This window comes from Brachyhypopomus gauderio, chromosome 5, assembly GCF_052324685.1.
Source record: "Brachyhypopomus gauderio isolate BG-103 chromosome 5, BGAUD_0.2, whole genome shotgun sequence".
NCBI lineage: Eukaryota > Metazoa > Chordata > Actinopteri > Gymnotiformes > Hypopomidae > Brachyhypopomus > Brachyhypopomus gauderio.
In genome coordinates, this window is record NC_135215.1 from 13,193,395 (window position 1) to 13,210,055 (window position 16,661).

The 16,661-nt window shown below is 49.7% G+C and overlaps 1 protein-coding gene across 1 annotated transcript in view; it reads left to right on the forward strand.

Moving 5' to 3' along the window:
- Positions 1-797: 797 nt before the first annotated feature.
- The window catches only part of LOC143514525 (protein diaphanous homolog 1-like), a 39,182-nt gene continuing 23,318 nt past the window's right edge, over positions 798-16,661 (forward strand). Inside the window, exon 1 of the mRNA XM_077005820.1 lies at positions 798-2,061. The gene's annotated coding sequence lies outside the window, so the exon portion shown is untranslated. The remainder of the gene's footprint in view (positions 2,062-16,661) is intronic.

A 16,661-nucleotide genomic window follows, 5' to 3' on the forward strand; every position in this document is an offset into this window, starting at 1 on the left:
CTCCCCCAAGCTCTGAATTTTTAAACTGTGTTTGAATTAAAAATACAGGAGCAGCTTATCTAAAAGAGGAAGAATAAGTGAGAAATGGAGAGAACTGAAGATGTTTCCTCTCTGTTGTTTCTAACCGTGCTCTGACAGTTATTTCTAAAAACCTAACTGTGTAGCTACTCAATTATAGATGCATAATGTCTTCCCACTCTGTCCCTCTCATCACACACACACACACACACACATACACACACGCACGCGTGTAGGCACGGCTGTGTTTGACTGCTCTCTGAAGCTCCCAGCGGAAGGTTGTAAGCCCTTCTGTGGTGTCTGGGCTCAGGGGCTGAGGCTGCACTACCTGCACCTGCCTGAGGGAGGCATCCTACTTCAATAACAACAGTTTAAGCATGTGCCACATTAAACCTGTGTGTGTGTGTGTGTGTGTGTTCAGGAACACTGAGCTCAGTCCTCCTGACCACTCCTCTCTCCACGGTCCCTTTTCTGTTCCTCTCCAGATGCGTTTCGGCCTTTCTGGGCTCCTCTAAAGCTGATCTGAAGAGACGCTCTTGTCTCTGTCTCTCTCTCTCTCTCCCTTTTTCCCTCTAAAGAGGCAAGATTGTTTCATCCACTGTGCATTGAGAGACCTATTAATATCAAAGTGATATAACAGCGAGTGGGAATAGAAAACAGTGACTGATGGAGAAATTTAGAGATCAAAAGAGATGGTGACTGAGAGAAAGAGAGAGAAAATGAGCTTGTGGGGGGGGGGGGGGGGCACAAGTGTCGGTGTAAGCGCACGGCTCATTGCAGTGTGTGACGTGCGTTGCCGTGGCAGCAGTCTGATTGCGATTGTTCCTCCGGATTGCTCGTCTGCTACCTGCACACGGACGCGGAGCGATGGAGCGAGATAAACGTGTGGGGAGAGGAGTGTGGACTTCATTCCTCCCTCCCTCTCCTTCTTCCCCCTCTCTTCTCTGTTTATCCTCCCTCTCACACTGCTTCTCCCTCTCTCACGCCTCTCTCCTCCTTCTCTTCTCTCTTCCCCCTCTCCTCCTTCTCTTTCCCCCTCTCCTCTTTCCTCTCGCTCTTCTCTCTTCTCCTTCATTTCTTCTCTCTCCTCCTTCCCTCCCTCTCCTTTATCTCTCCTCCACCTCTCTTCTCCACCTCTCCTCTCTTCCATCTCTCTTTTCTCCATCTCTCTCTGACAAGAACTTGAGAGAGTACTGGGACATGGGGCAAGAAGACACACACACACACACACACACGCTTTACACACCTTCATAACCTCCACCTCCTTAGACGTACACAACACAGACACACATGCATTTCTATTTGGGCTTCAGCACACACAAGCCCTATAGAAACATCACATTCCATTTTTGTGTGTATGTGTGTGTGTGTGTGTGTGGTGTACACAGTCATGTACACAGAGATTGCTGCTGAATAGTGCATGCCACTTAGAGTTGAACATGAAGAAGCATTCAGCAGTAGAGGGGGATGCTGGCTGAATAAAGCAGGTTAATGCATCTGTCCATCGGTAGAGCACTCCATCATCCGCTCCTGCCATGAGGGAGAGAGGAGAACAAGAGAAGGAGCAAAGGGGAGCTGGAGAAAGGACGCAGAAGGGGGCCGTGTGCTCACACTCCCCTCACACACACAGGAGGAGAAAGCAGGCGTTTTTATGGAGGAAAGCCACATGAACAAATATTCAGAAGCAGGGCTCATATTTCCAGTGTGGTGGCGTGAGTGAATGCGGGTCTCTCTGATTTAGAGCATCATTTGATTTCAGTCTGGGAATGCCTTCGCTAAAAGCTCCTCGTGGACTGTAGATCTTGAGATGAAAGTTTTGAGGACCACAGCGGTCCTTCACTTTCACTGCTCTCTACTGGCCAACAATTCATTTAGCCATCATACATCTCTGTCCCCTGCGTGTGTGTGTGTGAGTGTGTGTGAGTGACAGAGAGAAAGAAAGAGGGACATATCACTCTAGCTGTCCTGTGCCTGCACTATTGGGACATGCCCAGTCCCATCGTGCCACATTCTGTGGACACCACCACCACCCCCAACACCACAGTGAGTTTACTCCACAGTTCACACTTCACACGGAGAGAGCTGCCCGTGTTACACAGCCCATATAACCCCAGATGTCAACCTGCTGACGCTTAGCATGTCTTGAACACCCAGACGCACAAGCATTCTGTTACCTAGTGAGACTGTCGGTCTGGAATTACTTCTCGTAATCCTCCTAATCTGGAATAATTAGGGTTTAATTCTGTAATCTGATCAGATTGATCCACGTGCCAACTAGGCCTCCTTTGATCTTGTAGCCCCGCCCCCTCACATCATCTTGGGACTGCGAGTGGCTTTATGTGTGTCCAAGTGTAAGATTGTTGTGCAAGATGAATATTTAGAGTTTGTACCTGTGTCAGATGAACCTGGTGTTCAGTGTTAGTCGGGTGGTGCTGGTGGCCTGTTAATTTGTGTGTGTGTGTGTGTGTGTGTGTGTGTGTGTGTGTGTGTGTGTGTGTGTGTGTTTGAGCATGCATGTGTGTGTCTGTGTGGTACACTAGTTCACTAAGTCTCATTATACCGAGCCCTCAGGCTCCAAACCTCCACACACACAGTCTTCTGTTACTATCCTAGTAGCGATCTTCCATTGACATGATGATTACTGATGCTAATTGCAGCTGCCAGGTGTCGATGTGGAGGTGGTGTGCTGGATGCCGTTGTGATGGCCTTCAGGGATGTAATGGTGTGTGCAGTCGTTTTCAGAGAAGACGTGGTAACCCGTGTGCTAAGACTCAGGAATGTCATGTGGAGTCGCATTTCACAAGGGGGAGTTCCACCGAAACTAAGTGGCTGGCGTGTTAGCAACGTGCTATGCTAAGCCTAGCTCAAGATCACTAGCATCTGACTGAATCAGTAACACCATGGCAAATCCAAATGGCACAGCACCCACCTGCGTCTTACAGATCAGCTGTGTGGGAACATTTCAGAGTATGGTGTGTGGGTGGGGGTATTCAAGGTGTGAGGGTGGCGGTATTCAATATACATTCAATTCATATATATTAATTGGAATCACCCATATATGTGCTAATAATTAACATTTTACATTTACGCCTTTACCACACGCTCTTATTTAGTCTTACAGTTTCAATCACCTCACGCAGTGGTAGGCAGTGTAGTGTTGGGAGTCTTGCCGTTTTGGTTTGCTTGTGGATTTGCCTGAATGGGGGTTGAACCCCAGACCTCCTCAGGGAAACTATGACACGAGGTGGAAGAAACTCTGAGTGGCACATCCGGCTGTTTAGAATAAGTGAACGGATCCCTGCGTGCTACGTTTGGAGGGGGGATGGGGGGCGTTGTTGCGTTTTTCATGTCTGTAACGTTACACCTCGTAAAGGCTGTACGTTCGGAAGAGTGCTTTAATGTGTTTGTCTTTTTTTAATTAGTTCAGTTGGGTGTGCCAATGCATGCAAATGTGTGTGTGTGTGTGTGTGTGTGTGTGTGTGTGTGTGTGTGTGTGTGTGTGTGTGTGTGTGTGTGTGTGTGTGTGTGTGTGTGTGTGTGTGTGTGTGTGCGTGCGTGTGCGTGCGTAGGTGTTTCTGTAAGGCAAGGACTGAGTTTAATGATCTGTTTTTCTATTAATGCCTAATTAAACACTTCTCAGTAGATTAAATGCATTGAATCAGCTTCTTAGCCTCACAGTGTCCTGCTCAGCTCATCAGCTCATTCTTCAGCCCGTGATCCCGTTATGCGCTGGTCGTGCATTCGTTATGCGCTGGTCGTGCGTTCGTTATGCGCTGGTCGTGCGTTCGTTATGCGCTGGTCGTGTGCCCGTTATGCGCTGGTCGTGTGCCCGTTATGCGCTGGTCGTGTGCCCGTTATGCGCTGGTCGTGTGCCCGTTATGCGCTGGTCGTGATGCGCTGGTCGTGTGCCCGTTATGCGCTGGTCGTGTGCCCGTTATGCGCTGGTCGTGTGCCCGTTATGCGCTGGTCGTGATGCGCTGGTCGTGTGCCCGTTATGCGCTGGTCGTGTGCCCGTTATGCGCTGGTCGTGCGCCCGTTATGCGCTGGTCGTGCGCCCGTTATGCGCTGGTCGTGCGCTCGTTATGCGCCAACTTGGACGGGTGGTCCAGGACAGGCGGAGTCTGATCGGTCGCTCTGACCCCACAACCAGCACCAGGACGCTGACCTCTCAGAACTGTGGGCCCTCTACTCCTTTTAGTGCCAAGCTATTACATAAACCCTTTTATACACCTTTTATATGTGAGGACAGAAATGCAGTTCAGCCATCGAGCTGCAGTATCGACATTTGGCCCAGCGCATTTGGGGCGTGAATCGTGTTTAACAGCCTGGTAGATATCTGCATCCTGGGGACGTGTCCTCATTACAGTGGATGAGTGGTTAAGGGCAGGTTAGAAAATAGGGCACCAGACCAGAATGTACTGTGAACATTGTGAACATGACACGTAGGTCTGACTGCTCATGAGTCAGTGTGCTTGTGTATCCGTGTGTGCGCATGCGTATGTTGAGCAAAACTGCTTTAGGAGCCAGAGGCACTGATCTCTTAACTCTGTTTTGATTTTGTTGAGGAAGTGTTTGGATTTGTGTATCTGTCTGTCTTGAAAGCACTGATTTTGTTGCTTCTTTTGCCTCTAACTCTGATCTGGCTGCTGACACCGCTTCACCCTCTCACTCCTGCTGACACCGCTTCACCCTCTCACTCCTGCTGACACCGCTTCACCCTCTCACTCCTGCTGACACCGCTTCACCCTCTCACTCCTGCTGACACCGCTTCACCCTCTCACTCCTGCTGACACCGCTTCACCCTCTCACTCCTGCTGACACCGCTTCACCCTCTCACTCCTGCTGACACCGCTTCACCCTCTCACTCCTGCTGACACCGCTTCACCCTCTCACTCCTGCTGACACCGCTTCACCCTCTCACTCCTGCTGACACCGCTTCACCCTCTCACTCCTGCTGACACCGCTTCACCCTCTCACTCCTTGCCTCACTCTTCCTGTCTCGTGCTTTTATGCTGCACACTTACTTTCCCTTTATCTTTCATTTCATCTTAAGCAACTCTCTCCGGTTCTGACTATCTGTTCAATTTTTTTTCTTTTTTATCTTTATCTGCTGTTTCCAGTTGTTAATCTGTTTTACTCTTCTTACATAACCCTCCCTCCCGCTCTCTCTCTCTCTGTTTGCTACCACGTGAATTGAGTTTTCTATTTTTTTCCTCTTATTTTCTTTTTATCAGTTGTAGGTCTTAATCTTTTGTCTGAGGTCATTTTGGCGAGAAAGGGCAGCGTGGTGCATGTTGTGGTGCCTGTAGTCACCATGCAGGCTCAGGAGAAACGAGTTTGTACCAGCTCTCACGCAGACATGCCCTTAAGACCCACCACTGCCCTGAATTGTCTGGTTAAGAAGTGCATCTTGGCTGTTGGTGAAGGTGTCCGTTAAAGATGTTATGCCAGCATCGAGAATGAACAGTGGCATCATGGCGGGGTCCTGAACATGGCGGCGTCCTGATCCTGTTCTCTTGTTCAGGCTGATGGATCTTTGAGAAAGTATTTATTCTCCATGTTCTTCTGGCAGCTGTCTCCCGATTAAGTCATTGGGAATGTGATCAAGAAGATGGATGCCCATTGACCAATAAGCTGTCCACATTTCCATAACATGCGGATGGCGAACATACAGGGTCACTGCGCATTTAGGCGTAGTAGATCTGATCTTGGAGGGTCTCATCACTCCTCTAACCGCTGGAAAGTGTATCCAGCTCGGCTCTCGCCGGTCATTGATCCCGCCATCACTTTGTAGGTTGGAACTCCGATATTGAAACTTCTTGGTGTTCACCAAGTACTTGCCTCTGACGTGGATGATTCCTGCGTTTGGCTTCCAGGTCTTCGGCTTTCGCAGTTTTGAGATGGTCTAAAGAGGCTGAGGCGATCGTTCCTGATCTTCTCAAGCCTGTGATTGACATTCCCCGCCCAGGTTGTAGTGGCCAGCGGAGGATCATGGGCATCAGGCAGAAGCCGCGGGACACTGCGACATGTGTCCTGCATGACCGCGCCCATAATGATGATGATGAAGAGCAGCGTTGAGCCTTGGCGTCCGTCAACGCTCACGGGGCAGTCATAGAAGGAATTTAATTTAAGAAATGCTCCGAACAAGCGTTCTGATCCAGCTGGAGAGTAGTCCAGCTACTCCATGCTCACGTGGAGAACATCAGATTCTCTCCAGGTGGAGTAATGCTAGACATGGAGACTTCTGCTGTGCTGGGCTCATAGCATGGCACCTGTGGTCCCAGAGCCTTTGACAAATGGTTGGTTGATGTTAATGTGGACAGTGCTACACAGACGATGGTCAAGGATCCATATTGTGGCCTAAGATAAGGACGATAGTGGAAACATGCAAACAGCAGTTCACAGCACCGATGATTTAAAGGATAAAGATGAGAACTGAGATTAGGGTTATAAAGAAAGGATCGTTTTGTGACTTTTCTTGCTGGTGTTGCTGTTTGCTCTGTGCCAGGTAAACACATCCACACAGGTAGACGCTCTATAACCATGAACGGAACGTGGTAAATTGAGAAAGGAGCCCCACTTTATGAACTAATGAATCAAACGCTTGTTTAGGAAATGGTGACGGCGCTGATAAAAGTGCCTGGAGGGAGAGGTTGCAGCAGAGCGCCCTGGCCGTCCTTTAGATGCAGCTCCTGCTAATGCTGTATAAAGTTCAGCAGTTGATAAATGATTGTGTGGTGTTTTTTTTTTTTTTTTTTTTTTATGATCATAGTTTACACAGTTTAAGAACTAAAAAATCTCTTTTTATGGAGGTGACTTTGATTGCAGGAGATGGTGGTCTAGAGGGGATCCTGAAGACTGCAGGTCCTGTTTGGCTTTAGGGTTTTAAATCACACTGATTACACATGGGTTACACATGGGCCCAGCCGGAGAAGATTTTATATCATTGACTAGACTGGGGTGGGTTTATGGTGTTATGCACCAGTTTAAATATTTTAAAAGATTCTACAAATTTACCAGTTTTGTGACCATTTTCCTGGTCCACTTCTTTCACTGAAGTGATCCTTTGAGTGTTGTGTTCCCACAAAGTTCTGAGAATTGTAACCGCAAAGTTTCATTTTGGGTCTGTGTAGTGACTGCAAAGAAAGAATGTAACAAACATGGACCTGGAGTTGGTCATTCTTCACTCATCATGGGGCACGGCGGCTTGGTGACTGAGGTGCTTTGGTTTTGGGATGAAATGTTGTGTTCTTATTAAGCCAGTGGGGGTGGATGGATTTGTGTGTGTGTGTGAGAGAGAGAGAATGAGAGTGAGAGAGAGAGGTTCTGGGTAGATGAGTATGAACAACACTGGCAGATTTCAAAGATGGCAAGTAAAACACGTGTTCTTTGGCTATGCAGTGATGTAGACGTGTTTTAGAGCTGACAGCTAAATGACTGCTGCCTTTTCTCTCTCTCTCTCTCTCTCTCTCACTCTCTCTCTCACTCTCCCCCTCTACCTCTTTTCCTTCTTTTTGCTCTATCTATAACCCTCACCTTTTCTTCTCTGTAGCACACTTCATTTACATCCTTCAGTCTTCCTCGCCGTTTCTTTCTGACTGCTTCTCCGTCTCTCCATCTGTAATTACGTCTGTACGGCGAGAAAGTTCTGCACTGTTTGCGTCGTACGCTGGAGTAGAGTGAAGCGCTGTCGGGCGGGAGGCAGTGGGTGGAGGCGACCCCCACACCGTGGTGGAGGTGCGAGAGGCAGTGGGTGGAGGTGACCCCCACACCGTGGTGGAGGTGGGAGAGGCAGTGGGTGGAGGCGACCCCCACACCATGGTGGAGGTGGGAGAGGCAGTGGGTGGAGGTGACCCCCACACCGTGGTGGAGGTGGGAGAGGCAGTGGCTGGAGGTGACCCCCACACCGTGGTGGAGGTGGGAGAGGCAGTGGGTGGAGGTGACCCCCACACCATGGTGGAGGTGCGAGAGGCAGTGGCTGGAGGCGACCCCCACACCGTGGTGGAGGTGCGAGAGGCAGTGGGTGGAGGTGACCCCCACACCGTGGTGGAGGTGCGAGAGGCAGTGGGTGGAGGTGACCCCCACACCATGGTGGAGGTGGGAGAGGCAGTGGGTGGAGGCGACCCCCACACCATGGTGGAGGTGCGAGAGGCAGTGGCTGTAGGTGACCCCCACACCGTGGTGGAGGTGCGAGAGGCAGTGGCTGGAGGCGACCCCCACACCGTGGTGGAGGTGCGAGAGGCAGTGGCTGGAGGCGACCCCCACACCGTGGTGGAGGTGGGAGAGGCAGTGGCTGGAGGTGACCCCCACACCGTGGTGGAGGTGCTCTTCTCCATGGCCCTAAGGGGGGTGCGAGAGGCCCTTTCACCTGCAGCTCTGGGCCAGCCATGCAGCACTAGTGCAGCTCCACGCCCTACACCCAGAGCGACGGAGAGCTGGCAGACTCCACCCGCACCTCCACCCCCCCGGCTGCTAGCTAGACACCTTTTCCGCTCACCTTTTCTCTTTCCCTCAATTCACTTTCTTTATTGCTCTCCATAGCTCTCGCTTTTTAATTCTTTTTTAATACATTTTTGCCCCTTTTTCTTTATACACATCTGTTCACTCACCAGCTTTTTCTCTTCCTGTCCCTGTAATACCAGGATGTAGGTATAAAGGGAAGCTTGTAATTAGTGATCAGCCCTAGGTCTAGCTTCCTTTATACTGCTAAAAGTTCTAGCCTGCTCTCTCTCTCTCTGTGTGTGTGTGTGTGTGTGTGTGTGTGTGTGTGTGTGTGTGTGTGTGTGTGTGTGTGTGTGTGTGTGTGTGTGTGGTATTCTTAGTACACACACTTACACTTGTAGACATTGTTCCCCTCCACTTCAAAGGAAGAAAGGAGTGAACTAATAGCAGTGTGGAGCAGAGAGGAGGAGACTGCTCCCTCCATAACCGTATTCACACACCTCTGCTCCCGCACTACCTTGTGCTCTTTCTTCCTGCCCTTCTCTCTCTCTCTCTCTCTCTCTCTCTCTCTCTCTCTCTCTCTCTCTCCCCCTCCCTCCCTCCCTCCCTCCCTCGTAATGTCTCTGTGGGTGCACGTCCTCCGATAGGCGTGAGAGCAGCAGAGTGAATTTGCTTTCCCGTGGAAAAGAAAAGAGAGCAAATTACACTTTTATAGCCTTCTGTCACCATCCCTCGCTCCAGCTATTACTCATCCCCCAGGCTGAATGAGAGAACGCTCTGTCTGCCCAGAGCAGAGAGGGAACGCGGGCATGCCCACGCGTGCACGTGTGTGTGTGTGTGTGTGTGTGTGTGTGTGTGTGTGTGTGTGTGTGTGTGTGTGTGCGAACACGTGGGGGTGTGTGTGTGTGTGTGCGCACACGTGGGTGTGTGTGTGTGTGTGTTTGGAGGACAAGTGTAGGTGAGTGAGTGAAGTCATCATGACGTTGGGAGTGTGTAGGATTATGCTCACTGTAAAGTCTTCCTGCTTGCAGATGGACTACATGCGTTTATACGCCTCATTTACAGTGTCTGCAATCCAGAATCTAATTGCGTCTTTACCTGCACATCTGTTGTCTGAGGCTTTAGTGTTTAGTAACTTCGTTGCATCTTATAGTCTCCCTGTTTTTCACAAGAAAACATGTTCAAATTGGAGCCTTAATCCCACTTGAGTAATAATCTGACTTCTTGTGGCTGACGTGAGATTAACACCAACACAGCCCTTTGAAACGTGTGTGTGTGTGTGTGTGTGTGTGTGTGTGTGTGTGGGTTCTCATGTCCATGGTACTGCAGCAGTCAAGGTTAGTTCTGCAACATTATTGAGGAAATGTACACTTCTTTCTTCATGTACCCTTAACATTACAGTTCTGTTCTCCTCAACACCAGTGGGTTCAACACCAGTGGGTTCAACACCAGTGGGTTCAACACCAGTGGGTTCAACACCAGTGGGTTCAACACCAGTGGGTTCAACACCAGTGGGTTTAACTTTCACTTCTGCTCTTCCCAATCCCAGTTGTTTGGAACGCGAGTCACTTTCCTGCTTTGTCTTGTTCTTCTTCATGTTTGCTGGTGTACATGTCCCCACTTCTCTTAACTTCTGCCCTCAGTGTATCTTGTCTTCTGCTGACATTTACTGTCAGATGCTCTCATTACCGGTGCCTTCAGTTAGCTGATTAAGATCCAGCCCTGCTCACCGTATCTCTCTCTCTCTCTCCCTCCCTCTCTCATTCTAGCAATTGCTTTTTCTGATTCTCTCTTTTGCTCTCTCTCTCATTCTAGTGATTGCTTTCTCTGATTCCCTCCATCCTCTCACTCTTTTTCTGTCATTAATTGTGCTCCTGTTTGACCTTTTCCTTCTAACTCGTGGTTTTCATCGCTCATTTCTTCCCTCTTTCTCTCCTGTGCTCGCTCTCTCTCCCCCGTGCTCACTCTCTCTCTCCCTTGTGCTCTCTCTCTCTCTCTCTCTCTCTCTCTCTCTCTCTCTCTCTCTCTCTCTCTCTCTCTCTCTCTGTTCTCTTTTTTTTTTTTTTAAAGGTCGTGAGTAGAAGAATCTTTTTTTTTTTCCCCTCATGTCTCAGCTGTGATTTCTGTTCCCAAGGACGCAGAGTATTTCTGTCTTAATTATACACTCTGGGCCCACGGTTGGTACACACACACACACACACACACACAAGCAAGCATTCTTTCCCTTTCTGTCTGTCCATATATCCGTCTGTGCTCTCCTAATTTTTAAAGGTACAACTTGTTCAACCATCCGTGCTCTCACAAGCACAGGTGTACATACACACCCGCGCACACACACAAACACAGGTGTATCTTTGAATCTACTTTTCCAAAATCTGCATCAGGCACACATTTGCTCCTGAATGCTCACCCCCTCCCCCCAATCTGTGTGTGTGTGTGTGTGTGTGTGTGTGTGTGTGTGTGTGTGTGTGTGTGTGTGTGTGTGTACTCTAAAGTACCAAGTCTGGTCATGGAACACAAACTCCCCTACACCTTGTAATGACTCGCATGCAGTGTAATGACTGCATTCCCTTTTTGGGAATGAGTTTGGAAGATAAAGGTGTGTGCTTGCTGATAAGAATGCCCTTCTGTGTTTATTTAAGCTGCTTCTGACTTCCAAACGTATACACACGCGTGCGCACACACACACACTAATTACGCGTCTGAAGGTGTTATCTCCTAATTGACGACCCACAGTGCCCTGTTTGTTCCTGCTCTTTTGTCAGTGATGTGTTTTCCCTATAATAAATTAGCCCTCCTGCTTAACTTCCATCTCTTCATTTATCTCTCCCAGATTGGTGCTCATTAAGCTCCCCCGCCACCGTGAAAGCAAAGGGGGGGGGGGGGGGGGGGGTGTCCACGCCGATTACTCTAATATTCACTCCAGTCTAGTATGACCTGCACAAGGACTCTCATACACCCCTGTTTGAGGGGTGGGGGGCGCTAAGGAGGAGGGCCCCAGGGCCGTGGAGGAGAGGAGGCGGCCATGGGGTGACGCTTTGCCGGTCCTGGCGCCTGGGCTCCTCTCCCCTGCCTGGGCTCCTCTCTCCTGCCTGGGCTCCTCTCTCCTGCCTGGGCTCCTCTCTCCTGCCTGGGCTCCTCTCCCCTGCCTGGGCTCCTCTCCTGGAACCCAGCGCAGTTTGGGCAGCAGCTCTCTGAGGGCCGCCGCCGTCAGTCATGAGCTGCTGGGCTTGGCTGGCATTTACGGCCAGGTGCCCACGCCATGTTGCCGCTGCTGTTGATTGGTCCGCTCGGTATCATATTATCAGCAAGTTTAATGATGGGGCTGCTGTTTGATGAAGCTTTAGAGGTGATCGTCAATTTTTCTCTCTCTCTTTCTCTCTCCCGTGTGTGTGTCGCTTTCTCCTTCTCATCTCCTTTTCTGTCTCTTTCTCCCCCTCGTATTTGCTGCGGGTGTCTCTGTGGCCCTGACCCCTGACCCCTGGCCGGGCGCACAGCCTCTGGAGCTGTGGGAGATGGAAAGGGGATGAGGGCCGAATGCTAATACCGTCATTGTGAGGGAGAGGAGTGCTAGCATCTAAAATGAGATCCGGTGGACCAACAATGACACTTGCACACACAAGTGTCCTCTGTGTGTGTGTGTGTGTGTGTGTGTGTGTGTGTGTGTGTGTGTGTGTGTCTGGCCTTAGTCATTTCCTCCTATCTCCACTTTACTAGTCAATCATCCGCCTGACGCTCTCCTGTCTGAAACATAATCATGCTCAGAAAAGGGGGGTGGAGAACGAGGAGGGGGAGAAGGGGTGAAATAGAGGAGAGTGTGTGTGTGTGTGTGTGTGTGTGTGTGTGTGTGTGTGTGTGTGTGTGTGTGTGTATTGTTGTAGAGGAGAGAAAGAAAAGGCATTTGTATGTGTACCCAATTACCAGCCTACCCAAAGTCACCTTCACTTCACCCTCTCCCTCCCTCTTCCTTTCTCGCTCCTTCTCTCTCTCTCTTCTCTTCTCTCTCCCTCTTTCCCTCCCTCCCTGTCCCTCTTGCTCTTTCATTCTCTCTCCCAGCACACTAAGAACAGCTCAAAATAGCACGCCAATATACTTACAGTGAGAATAGGCACACGCGCGCACACACAATTTTCTTTTGTCTTATTCTGAGCTGTGAGGTTTTGATTTATGGTTCTTAATGTAAAGCTGAGTGAGGCTGTGTGTGTGTGTGTGTGTGTGTGTGTGTGTGTGTGTGTGTGTGTGTGTGTGTGTGTGTGTGTGTGTGTGTGTGTGTGTGTGTGTGTGTGTGTGCGCGCGCGCGCATTGTGTGCCAAGGTTGCATGAATGTGCATATTTGCATGTGTGTCAGGATTATGGGTGGTGTGGGTGTAGGAGTGCATCTCTATGTTGGGGTTATGGAGAGGTTATCTGTCAAATGTAGTGGGGGTGTGTGACACTTTTGTGTGTATGCCCTACTCAGTCTTTGTTGATGAGTGACTGACTCCTCCCCTGGCCGTGACCTCATTACACCGACCTCGTTATGGACTTCCTCTTAATTAAGAGACCAGAGCCTTGTCTCGCAATACGCAGACACACACTCCTTGCCCCGTCTTACCCTGATGGGGCTGAGAATCAGGCCATGCTAAGAGCTGCAGGGAAGGAGAGACATTGTGTTTGTGAGGAGTGCAGAGAAGGCCTCTGGTTTTAGACTTGTGAAGGTAATTGCTCTGTCTTGACTGTAAGTGTGTCTATCTTGAGTCATTCAGACTGCGCACATGTACGTGTGTGTGTGTGTGTGTGTGTGTGTGTGTGTGAGCACTTGGATGTTAATGTCCTAAAGCTGACAGTACTTGGTGACCATTCAGAGCGAGTCATAGATGACAAACACTCACTGAAGCGCACCAGCACTGAAATCTCCAAGCTCCATACCCCCACGTCCTGCACACTGGGGGGGGGGGACACGTCCTGCGTGTGGTGCGGGACCACCATGAAAATGTCTGTGCCACACATGGAACGCTGGGGGGGGGCATTGATCTGTTTTGGGTCAAGTCATGGAATATCTTCAAAATTCATATTTTCATACATACACCAGCATAGCGTGAGTGGAGCTTACAGGTGGTTCCATTCATTGTAGGTTGTGTAAATGCAGTTTCTCAATCGGTGAAGGTAGAGAACCCTGGAAATGCCAGTCGTCCGCGCGTGGGCTCTGACCCGGCACCGACGTGCACACAGAGAGAGTGCAAGTGAGTCGGGCCCTCTGAGCAGAGCGAACGTCTTCTGTCTCCGTCTCTCTCATGCCGAGAGTGTAGGAGGTTTTCTCCTGTAATGCAGCGTGGAGGAGGTGTTCTCCTGTAATTCAGCGTGGAGGAGGCCAGCCCTCGGGGCAGGTGCACGCTGTGTTAGCACCGTGGGGGGGTTGATTAGGCTGCCTGCCCACTGCCTGTCTGCCCACTGCCTCTGCTAATTGGATGGTTCCGTAAGGATGCCGCGCATCTAAGAACCGCAGCACAGTTGGACTTGTAAAGGGGGTACGCACACGCCATTTAACATAAGGACCTCTGTAGATTACAGCGTACTTTGTGTGTGTGTGTGTGTGTGTGTCGGGGGGGTGTAAACTCTTTCTCACACACACACACACACACACACACGGAACAGAGAACGTGCAACCTTCTGCTGAATACCCACACAAGTTTGGCTTGTCATTTTTAAGCCTGCCTTTTTGTGTCAGTACATGACATTTTATGCGCGCGCTCTCTGGATGTCTGCGTGCATCTTTGTCGACTTCTCTCTCTCCCTCCCTCTCCCTCTCTCGCCTGCTTCACTAAAGAAGTGTCCTCTAGCAGCGCCTGCAGCGGAGAACTGCTGAGCGAGGGAACCAGTGTCCTCGCCCCACAAACGAACAGATGGAGATGTAAGGATGGAGGGATAGACTGGGACAGTGGAGGGGGCTTTAGCTCGGCTCTTTACTTATTGTGGGTTGGAGTCTCTGTCCTGGAAACACCGTGTTGTTCATGTGTATCCTTGTGTCACTGAGGTGTGTGTGTGTGTGTGTGTGTGTGTGTGTGTGTGTGTGTGTGTGTGTGTTGCGGTTATGGAGAGATGGTTTGCTGTGGATGAGGGTTTGACTGTAACTCTTTCAGGCAGACAGAAAGACTGCAGTCCCAGTGGGGTTGCTCTAGTGAGGGAGATGGAGTGTGTTTGTGTGTGTGTGTGTGTGTGTGTGTGTGTGTGTGTGTGTGTGTGTGTGTGTGTAGGCTTGTATGCGGATAAGTATGAATGTCCTGCAGGATTTGGTATTCTTCTGAGTGCATTAGTCTGTTGTTCATGTGTGATGAGTCTCTGATAGACTCATGCCATCCTCACGATTTTCATGTAATCCTCTTTCATCGTGACCTCCACATTTTGACACTTCTCCTCCTCCTCCTCGTCTCCTCACTCCCTCTCCTTCTCCGTCATCACTCCTCTGCTCTCTTCTGTCCCTTAACTCCTCACTTCCCTGCTTCCCTCTGTCCTCTACTTTTATTAGTGCGGTTTCATTCTTTTTCTCCCACTAGAGGGAGCTGTCCTCTGAACTTGTAAAGCTGCCAGTCAAATCCACTGCACACGCGGTCATGTTGGATTGAGAGGCATCAGCAAGCATCTCTAGTCTGTTCTCACTACATGTAAGACAGTCTTTGACCTTAGTTCAGGATACACACGTAGCCTCCCGCAACGCCCTCACTCCTCTGAACCACCTCTTCAGATGAACACTGGCCACTCTAACCTGACCCATGCGGTGCCCTCATCAGATAACCCACGGGCTGACGTCTGTGGGCAGGCACGTGCTTTTGTGCGAGACCTACTGTAAACCCTGGAGAGAAGCGCTGGGTCTCTGTGTGTCCGTGATGGTGAGAGTGAGCGCGCCATGTTGAGTGGTCCTGGGTGATGTTTGAAGCTGCGAGTGGTTCTTTAGAGTGCGACCTTGATATGGGGGTGCAGTTGTCGTTTTACTGCTGTTGTTTAGTGTGTGTGTGTGTGTGTGTGTGTGTGTGTGTGTGTGTGTGTGTGTGTGTGTGTGTGTGCGCGTGCGTGCATGTGTGTGAGAGATCCGTGAAGTGTGAAGGTAGGACGCAGTGCAGCGTCTTAGCGCACACACGCGTTTTTTTTCGCTTCCACACACTCCTAAATAGTTTGTGCTATTTTATGGGTATATGTAAGACCACCACCAACAATCTCTCTCTCCCTCCCACCTCTCCATCCACCCTCTCTCTCTCTCTCTCTCTCTCTCTCTCTCTCTCTCTCTCTCTCTCTCTCTCTCTGTGTGTGTGTGTGTAATGGGGTTGTTTGAATAGCTGCAATAAATCTTTGGTGTGAGTCTCTGTAAGAGCTCTGATAGGACTGTGATTTAATAGCCGCTCTGGTGCCCAGACACCATCACTCTCTCAGCCTCACTCACTCTGGCTGTCTGAGGGTTATAGACGCGTGTGCCGTGTGTGTTGATTGTGTGTAGGTATATATACATACGTGTGTGTGTGAGAGAGAAATCAGAGCTGCATTGTGTGTGTCGTTGCTCTGGTTGTTAACAGGTAGGACAACAGAGCGAGGACACAGCTTTCAGGGCTCACACACTCGGACGCACCGTCTCCCTAGCAAACAAACCCCGTCCTCAACCTCTCTCTCACTTGTGCACACACACACTGCAACCTCAGAGATCAGATAAAGAGAGTAGCAAGTGTGAAAGGAAAAACACACACACTTGCTTTTTGAGTACATTCAAAACTGTCTATAGTGAGAGATATTCTGTCATATCGGAACATTTCAGTCCTTTGTACTGAACAGTAGACATTGCAGTTCAAACGTTTGGTCAGTAGGTGGCAGCATGTCACCACACATGGGTATTAAAGGGAAATGAGGTGTTGGTGTGTGTGCCTGATGTAAGCTGCAAATGCTGTAGGGTGTATACAGGTGGGGTGTATACAGCTTACAGCAGAAGAACCCTCTGCTACCATGAGAGGACACATGGCTAAGGTTTACTGCTCAGAGGGGGTCTTGAAACCCACTATTTCTGTTGTTGTTATTACAAGTTTGTAACACTTTGTAAATCCCTGATTTAATTTTCAAAAGGGTTAAGGGACATGCTTGAAACCCCACAAATATATTTTTATTCCTCTTTTGGCTAAGTATGTTGCATATGTGTTGGTTCATGTTTGCTCCTTTGTGCAAATATCAATAATATAAAGTAT